Genomic DNA, 9,824 nt, shown 5'->3' with positions numbered 1-9,824 from the left:
TTCGTGGCCATCTGTATGTCTTCTTTGGAGAAATGTCTATTTAGGTCTTCTGCCCATTTTTGGATTGGGGTGTTTGTTTCTTTAATATTGAGCTGAATGAGCTGTTTATATATTTTGGAGATTAATCCTTTGTCCGTTGATTCGTTTCCAAATATTTTCTCCCATTCTGAGGGTTGTCTTTTCGTCTTGTTTATGGTTTCCTTTGCTGTGCAAAAGCTTTGAAGTTTCATTAGGTCCCATTTGTTTAGTTTTGTTTTTATTTCCATTACTCTAGGAGGTGGATCAAAAAAGATCTTGCTGTGATTTATGTCAAAGAGTGTTCTTCCTATGTTTTCCTCTAAGAGTTTTATAGTGTCCAGTCTTACATTTAGGTCTCTAATCCATTTTGAGTTTATTTTTGTGTATGGTGTTAGGGAGTATTCTAATTTCATCCTTTTACATGTAGCTGTCCAGTTTTCCCAGCACCACTTATTGAAGAGACTGTCTTTTCTCCATTGTATATCTTTGCCTCCTTTGTCATAGATTAGTTGACCATAGGTGCGTGGGTTTATCTCTGGGCTTTCTATCTTGTTCCATTGATCTGTGTTTCTGTTTTTGTGCCAGTACCATATTGTCTTGATTACTATAGCTTTGTAGTATAGTCTGAAGCCAGGGAACCTGATTCCTCCAGCTCCGTTTTTTTCCCTCAAGACTGCTTTGGCTATTCGGGGTCTTTTGTGTCTCCATACAAATTTTAAGATGATTTGTTCTAGTTCCGTAAAAAATGCCATTGGTAATTTGATAGGGATTGCATTGAATCTGTAGATTGCTTTGGGTAGTATAGTCATTTTCACAATGTTGATTCTTCCAATCCAAGAACATGGTATATCTCTCCATCTGTTGGTATCATCTTTAATTTCTTTCATCAGTGTCTTATAGTTTTCTGCATACGGGTCTTTTGTCTCCCTAGGTAGGTTTATTCCTAGGTATTTTATTCTTTTTGTTGCAATGGTAAATGGGAGTGTTTCCACAATTTCTCTTTCAGATTTTTCATCATTAGTGTATAGGAATGCAAGAGATTTCTGTGCATTAATTTTGTATCCTGCAACTTTACCATATTCATTAATTAGCTCTAGCAGTTTTCTGGTGGCAGTTTTAGGATTCTCTATGTATAGTATCATGTCATCTGCAAACAGTGACAGTTTTACTTCTTCTTTTCCAATTTGTATTCCTTTTATTTCTTTTTCTTCTCTGATTGCCGTGGCTAGGACTTCCAGAACTATGTTGAATAATAGTGGTGAGAGTGGACATCCTTGTCTCGTTCCTGATCTTAGCGGAAATGCTTTCAGTTTTTCACCATTGAGAATGATGTTTGCTGTGGGTTTGTCATATATGGCCTTTATTATGTTGAGGTAGGTTCCCTCTACGCCCACTTTCTGGAGAGTTTTTATCAGAAATGGGTGTTGAATTTTGTCAAAAGCTTTTTCTGCATCTATTGAGATGATCATATGGTTTTTATTCTTCAATTTGTTAATATGGTGTATCACATTGATTGATTTGCGTATATTGAAGAATCCTTGCATCCCTGGGATAAATCCCACGTGATCGTGGTGTATGATCCTTTTAATGTGTTGTTGGATTCTGTTTGCTAGTATTTTGTTGAGGATTTTTGCATCTATAGTCATCAGTGATATTGGTCTGTAATTTTCTTTCTTTGTAGTGTCTTTGTCTGGTTTTGGTATCAGGGTGATGGTGGCCTCATAGAATGAGTTTGGGAGTGTTCCTTCCTCTGCAATTTTTTGGAAGAGTTTGAGAAGGATAGGTGTTAGCTCTTCTCTAAATGTTTGATAGAATTCACCTGTGAAGCCATCTGGTCCTGGACTTTTGTTTGTTGGAAGATTTTTAATCACAGTTTCAATTTCATTGCTTGTGATTGGTCTGTTCATATTTTCTGTTTCTTCCTGGTTCAGTCTTGGAAGGTTATACCATTCTAAGAATTTGTCCATTTCTTCCAGGTTGTCCATTTTATTGGCATAAAGTTGCTTGTAGTAGTCTCTTAGGATGCTTTGTATTTCTGTGGTTTCTGTTGTAATTTCTCCTTTTTCATTTCTAGTTTTATTGATTTGAGTCCTCTCCCTCTTTTTCTTGATGAGTCTGGCTAATGGCTTATCAATTTTGTTTATTTTCTCAAAGAACCAGCTTTTAGTTTTATTGATCTTTGCTATTGTTTTCTTTGTTTCTATTTCATTTATTTCTGCTCTGATCTTTATGATTTCTTTCCTTCTGCTAACTTTGGGTTTTGTTTGTTCTTCTTTCTCTAGTTTCTTTAGGTGTAAGGTTAGATTGTTTACTTGAGATTTTTCTTGTTTCTTTAGGTAGGCTTGTATAGCTATAAACTTCCCTCTTAGAACTGCTTTTGCTGCATCCCATAGGTTTTGGGTCATCGTGTTTTCATTGTCATTTGTCTCTAGGTATTTTTTGATTTCCTCTTTGATTTCTTCAGTGATCTCTTGGTTATTTAGTAACGTATTGTTTAGCCTCCATGTGTTTGTCTTTTTTACGTTTTTTCCCCTGTAATTCATTTCTAATCTCATAGCATTGTGGTCAGAAAAGACGCTTGATATGATTTCAATTTTCTTAAATTTACTGAGGCTTGATTTGTGACCCAAGATGTGATCTATCCTGGAGAGTGTTCCGTGCGCACTTGAGAAGAAAGTATAATCTGCTGTTTTTGGATGGAATGTCCTATAAATATCAATTAAATCTATCTGGTCTATTGTGTCATTTAAAGCTTCTGTTTCCTTATTTATTTTCATTTTGGATGATCTGTCCATTGGTGTAAGTGAGGTGTTAAAGTCCCCCACTATTATTGTGTTACTGTCAATTTCCTCTTTTATGGCTGTTAGCAGTTGCCTTATGTATTGAGGTGCTCCTATGTTGGGTGCATATATATTTATAATTGTTATATCTTCTTCTTGGATTGATCCCTTGATCATTATGTAGTGTCCTTCTTTGTCTCTTGTAACATTCTTTACTTTAAAGTCCATTTTATCTGATATGAGTATAGCTACTCCAGCTTTCTTTTGATTTCCATTTGCATGGAATATCTTTTTCCATCCCCTCACTTTCAGTCTGTATGTGTCCCTAGGTCTAAAGTGGGTCTCTTGTAGACAGCATATATATGGGTCTTGTTTTTGTATCCATTCAGCAAGCCTGTGTCTTTTGGTTGGAGCATTTAATCCATTCACGTTTAAGGTAATTATCGATATGTGTGTTCCTATGACCATTTTCTTAATTGTTTTGGGTTTGTTTTTGTAGGTCCTTTTCTTCTCTTGTGTTTCCCACTTAGAGAAGTTCCTTTAGCATTTCTTGTAGAGCTGGTTTGGTGGTGCTGAATTCTCTTAGCTTTTGCTTGTCTCTAAAGCTTTTGATTTCTCCATCAAATCTAAATGAGATCCTTGCCGGGTAGAGTAATCTTGTTTGTAGGTTCTTCCCTTTCATCACTTTAAGTATATCATGCCACTCCCTTCTGGCTTGTAGAGTTTCTGCTGAGAAATCAGCTGTTAACCTTATGGGAGTTCCCTTGTATGTTATGTGTCATTTTTCCCTTGCTGCTTTCAATAATTTTTCTTTGTCTTTAATTTTTGCCATTTTGATTACTATGTGTCTCGGCATGTTTCTCCTTGGGTTTATCCTGTATGGGACTCTCTGCGCTTCCTGGACTTGGGTGGCTATTTCCTTTCCCATGTTAGGGAAGTTTTCGACTATAATCTCTTCAAATATTTTCTCTGGCCCTTTCTCTCTCTCTTCTCCTTCTGGGACCCCTATAATGCGAATGTTGTTGCGTTTAGTGTTGTCCCAGAGGTCTCTTAGGCTGTCTTCATTTCTTTTCATTCTTTTTTCTTTAGTCTGTTCCGCAGCAGTGAATTCCACCATTCTGTCTTGCAGGTCACTTATCCGTTCTTCTGCCTCAGTTATTCTGCTATTGATTCCTTCTAGTGTAGTTTTCATTTCAGTTCTTGTATTGGTCATCTCTGTCTGTTTGTTCTTTAATTCTTCTAGGTCTTTGTTAATCATTTCTTGCATCTTCTCAATCTTTGCCTCCATTCTTATTCCGAGGTCCTGGATCATCTTCACTATCATTATTCTGAATTCTTTTTCTGGAAGGCTGCCTATCTCCACTTCATTTAGTTGTTTTTCTGGGGTTTTTTCTTGTTCCTTCATCTGATATATAGCCCTCTGCCTTTTCATCTTGTCTATCTTTCTGTAACTGTGGGTTTTGGTCCACAGGCTGCAAGATTGTAGTTTTTCTTGCTTCTGCTGTCTGTCCTCTGGTGGTTGAGGCTATCTAAGAGGCTTGATGGGAGGGTCTGGTGGTGGGTAGAGCTGACCGACGAAGGGACTCTTATCCCTCCCTGTTGCTAAAGGGCTTGTTTTTCCCTGTGAAGTGGTTTCCAACGTGTGGACCATAGAAGTCATGGAACAGAGGTATTGCAGTGATCCCTGTGTCCCGAAACATCCAGGTCCACCAGGACACCCAATTAAATACATTTCCATAATGTATATGCTACAGTTTTTTCATGTATGTAAATGAAATTGGGATTAATAAGTGATAATGTTTATAAGCCTTATTGGACAGGATTTAAAAATAATGATGGAAATGTATAAATCTGTATTTATTGCCATGATAGGATGTTGATATGTAATTCTGTGAGAGAGCTTAGTTATAAAATGGTGTACAAAGTGTGATATCATCCCTGCAAGACAGTACATAAAATACTAGATACATAAATAGATTGGTGTAAATTAGGGCAAAAATGAATTATCCGACAAGTGCTCTTCATTTTTAGTTTATTTCTTCATTTTGGTGGAATATATCATCCAGTTGCTTTCTGTGAAAATGAGCACAGGAGTTTTTTTTTTAGATCCTTCATTTTATTTTTCCTGTCATATTTTTAGTTTGTAAGATTTTTTTTTTTCTTATTCTCTCCATGTTCCTTCTTAAAAATAGTGTTCTGGGGGCTTCCCTGGTGGCGCAGTGGTTGAGAATCTGCCTGCCAATGCAGGGGACACGGGTTCGAGCCCTGGTCTGGGAAGATCCCACATGCCATGGGCGACTAGGCCCATGAGCCACAATTGCTGAGCCTGTGCATCTGGAGCCTGTGCTCCGCAGCAAGAGAGGCTGCGACAGTGAGAGGCCCACGCATCATGATGAAGAGTGGCCCCCACTTGCCGCAACTAGAGAAAGCCCTCGCACAGAAATGAAGACCCAACACAGCCATAAATAAATAAATAAATAAATAAATAGATAGTGTTCTGTTCTTGTCCCATGGATATGAGTTTCCCTAATGTCCTGGAAATTTAATTATAATTTTTAAAGTGTTCTTCTCTCTTTTATTTTCCTGCAATTTTTTTTCTTATTTTTTTGTTTTGATCTTAGACTTTAATATTTGTTGTTGGCGAACCCTGGTGATCATGTTTAAGACCAAGGCATTCAAGGTGAATGGAAGCTCTGGGGTGTGATAGAGCTTTGCCAACTGGTGGCCTTTGCTGGTGGCTTCTCTGGCACTGTCATTGGGTCGTCTACATTTCTCCAGTTTCCTGCTAGTGTGAGACAGATTAGGAGTCTGCTTGCCATCATTCTGAAAGGCAACCAGGAAAGGGACTGGGAGATCACTGTTTAGTATGTACATTTTCACTGTAATCTCCCACTGTTCAGCTTTTTTCGTGATCCCAGTGATCAGCTGTGCCTGGCTAGTAACTCCAGAGCCGCTTGTTTAAGTGCTCGGGGTAAACCTCTTCAATCTTTCCTGGGAGGAATAGGTGAGAACTGAATGCCTAGGGTAGAACTGGCATCTGGGGATCTAACTACTGCCTATACAGACTTCAACCATAAAAGGTCTGAAGATATAATATGCAATATGTATAAAAGATATAATTGACTTATAAACATACATTTTGATATATTTTAAGTATACTTAATATGTTCAAAATATAAATTTAATATATTTAAGATATATTTGTAGCTATATTTCACTCACAAAAATAAATAGTGCTTTGACCATAACTTTAATGTATATTCTTTGCTGGAAATAGCTAATTACTTACACAGGCAATTAATTAATTTATTTTTACAGTTGTTTATGCAGTTAATTTAAACAGGTGATTATTTTTCATATACTTTCTTTTTATCATCTTGAATTATAGAATATACATGCTTGCTATAAAATATTAAATTGATACAGAAGGGGACACAGTAGAAATTGAATGTTCATTCACCGTCTTTCCTACTCCTCAATCATGCGTTCCTTCCCAGAAGTAATCACTTTTAAGAATTGGTATCAATAGTCTATACTGCCTTTTGGGCTGTTGTTTTGGACCTTCTCCCTTTAGTTAATTTAATATCTATTAGCATGCCTACTGGAAAATGGATGGAAAAGTTCAGGATTCTACTTCTCAAATGCATATAATTTACTCGAATATTGGAGCAGGTTTGGTGGAAGGTGAAGAGCTGTGCCTTACATGAATTCTGGTTCCTTTCAAGAGCTTTCAATTAATTATAACAGGCCAATATTTCCCCAGTTGCCATGGCTAACTGAAGACTGACTATGATGCAAATTGGTTTTACAGATCATAACACTGGGTATCAGACTTTAAGAAAGATGATTTTAAAGAGTTTCCTTGTATTCTGTATGAGGAGAGAGAACCAATTGGGAGAAGTAGAATGAAATGAAGAATCCGAGCAGACACCACAATGAAAGCCTGTGTGCTGTGAGAGGCATTCAAATAATTTTTTAATGAACTGGTTCCTTTGACTTATTTTAAGATCTATATGTAGGGGGAAATAAAAGCATGACAGGAATAGAATAGATGGAAAAAAATTAAACAAGATTCTGTCCCATTAGTTATGACTGACAAGGAAAAGATAATAGCCAAAAAGCAAACAGAGTTTTTTAGCAGAAAAAGATAATGATAATGGAACTTTCACAAATATATCAGGGAAGAAGTAGATAAAAGTTTTAAAAAAGTTCAGTAATCTGTAGAGATATGCATAATACGAATGACTCAAAAATGGCTGAGATATTGGTGTTTAAATTCTGTCATTACTGAGAGAAATAAAGAAGGGAAGTTTAGAGCACTAATGACGGGAATCGCAAACATGGCTACTAAAAATGCAGATAAGTGACTGTTCTTACTGAGAAATTTTGAACTTAGATTTATCAGCACATCTGGTTGACATGCCTTCTCTTGGGTAATATGAGAATCAGCTAATGTGCTTACCAAGCCACTTATGATGCATAATTTTTATAAGATAATGGTGCGGATTTAACATGAACTAAATATTGAAATGCTTTGAACTCTGGAGCTGCCAATTTTCAAAGAAGGAAAACAGGAAAGCTGGAATAACAAATATTTGAAGGCTCTATTGTTTTATTCTTCAGATCTACCTCTCCTTCCGTTAGCTCAGAAGGTCATTAGTCACAAAAAGTTATGCATAATCCCTTTTCTAATGTGAATTTAAGAGGAAATGTAAACACAGTTGCCATCTCATTTCCTCTTCACCTTTATTTTCAAAAGAAAGAAAAAAACCTGTTTGCTGATTAAATTCAGGGACATCATATAGTAGTAGACTGGTCTACAAAGCATATCTCCACACAAGTATCCACTGAACAGTGGGAGGAAAATATTAGAACTTCTATTTATCTATTAATTTGCTATTAATATATTATCTAAAATGAGAAATAAGTTTACTAATATTTAATTTATTGATTGACACTTATTTTGGGGTGTTCCAAAAAAAACTGGATGTTGGTAGATAGTTGACTGTTTGCTTTCAGCATCCTGCAAACTTTTATAGACTATATGGGCCTGTTTTAGTAGTTGTATAGAGGATATTATCTTGTTTGCATTTCAGTCTTTAGATGGAAAGTGGACTAAAAAGATTCTGGCAGAGACACCACAGATAAAATATAGTAACAACAGTGATTAAGCACAGGCAAGCATTTAGAACATGGCAGAGCTGACATTTTACCCACCCCTAATATGAGTTCATGTTTAGCCATTTAAGAGACAAAAGCAATAACAATCTAATCATCGAATTATTAGACATAAAACTTGGAAATTATTTTAAAAGCTTTTTGTGAATTTACACCTACAACAAAGGCATTAGCTACTGATAGTGTGAAGTCATCATGATTCACCAAATGTTTAAAAGTAGTTTTATTTCACTTTATCTCATCCTCTAAATTGTCTAAATTTGTTACATGTACAAATGTATAAATAAGTATCTATATTTTGGGAGTGCTTGCCAAAATTTATTAATGGTGTACAAAATTAAAAATGCTTGGAGATCACTGTATGTGAGAATGTATTAAAAAGAGATGTTACAGAGATTCTCAAAGGGGGTACTCTTAAAGGTTTACATGTATTTCTTACCTTGTATGTCATATTTAGGTATAAATTCCATGATACACACTTTGCAATAACTAAATGACTTTGCCTTTTTATGAATTCTTTCACAAGTTTGTCATGGCATTTTCTCGGTTCTTCCGTGGTGTGGAAATAAAACCAATCAAATGAGAAAAACAAAGGATATTTATTTAGAGCTTGCTGTAGCAAGGAAGTCAGCCACCATCACTCGTGTTTGGCAGAGACTCAAATGCAGGGAGAGGCCTGGGAAAGCTTTATAGTGGAAAAAGGCGAAGGCTTCAGGTATGCCTTGCTTGGCGGTTGTTGGCATGGTGAAACTGGAGGTGGGATAACCAGAAGCAGGGTATCCTATGTGACTGGTTAGGGGTATATTTTTGGCTTTCTCTGGTTGATCCTAAGCTGGAAGCAGGGACAAAAATTAGGGAAGCTGTCAGTTATTAATTAAGTCCTGGCCGTTTTGGACTGATTGTTACAGATGTATTTGTAGAACAAAGTTTTCCTACATGGACAGACCATGAAGGGTGCCTATCCCAACCAGTTCTCATTTTACCGAGCCATAGGAGGGTCTAGAATACTGCTCTAGACTGGTAATTATGCAGAAGGGTGCATGAGTATTCAGGATAATTATCCCACAAATATAATGCTCATCATAAATATTTTATACATTAGAAGTATATAATTAACATATTTTTTTCTGGTTCTATCCCATTCATCTGTGTTAAATAATTTGCATAATGTTTCAAACCATAGCTAATATTTAGGTTGCGGTCAACTAAATTATTATAAATAAGACTACCATGAATAACTTGGTATATAGCTTTCTGAATTTAAGATTAAGGTAGTATTCTAGAAGAAAAAGTTTTCTGTAAAAAGAGGCTCTATCGACACATAGTCTTATCATTTTCTTTTTGTTGATTTTTTTTTTGAAATCTACAAAATTCTCTTTTTGGTGTTGTGTAATTAAAAATAATCCAACTAATATTTCTTCATTATAATACCAAGGATATATATGTACTTATTCCTCCCGTCTTTTCTTCCTATTTGTGTGTTATGTTACAATTTAGTACAACATGTTGGTGAAACTGAATTTCTTGTTTATTCAACTAAAAGTGCATTCTTTTAATTGAAAATTAGTCAGATAATATTGCAGTTTAATAGTGAAATGCCTTAATTTGAAGAAATAAACTGAATTATGTGATTACTTTCTTGAATAGATTTTCTGAACTGCTAACAAATACGTATTATATTAAAATTTCTTCCAAAAGATTACACCAATGAGTGATTTCAAAATATGAACTGGGAATTCCCTGGCGGTCCAGTGGTTAGGACTCTGTGCTTTCACTGCCACGGGCCTGGGTTTGATCCCTGGTCTGGGAACTAAGATCCTGCAAGCCACGCGGCATGGCCAAAAAAAA

This window comes from Eschrichtius robustus, chromosome 10 (genome assembly GCF_028021215.1).
Source record: "Eschrichtius robustus isolate mEscRob2 chromosome 10, mEscRob2.pri, whole genome shotgun sequence".
NCBI lineage: Eukaryota > Metazoa > Chordata > Mammalia > Artiodactyla > Eschrichtiidae > Eschrichtius > Eschrichtius robustus.
The sequence above is the reverse complement of the archived record's forward strand: the minus strand, read 5'-3'. Positions refer to the sequence as shown.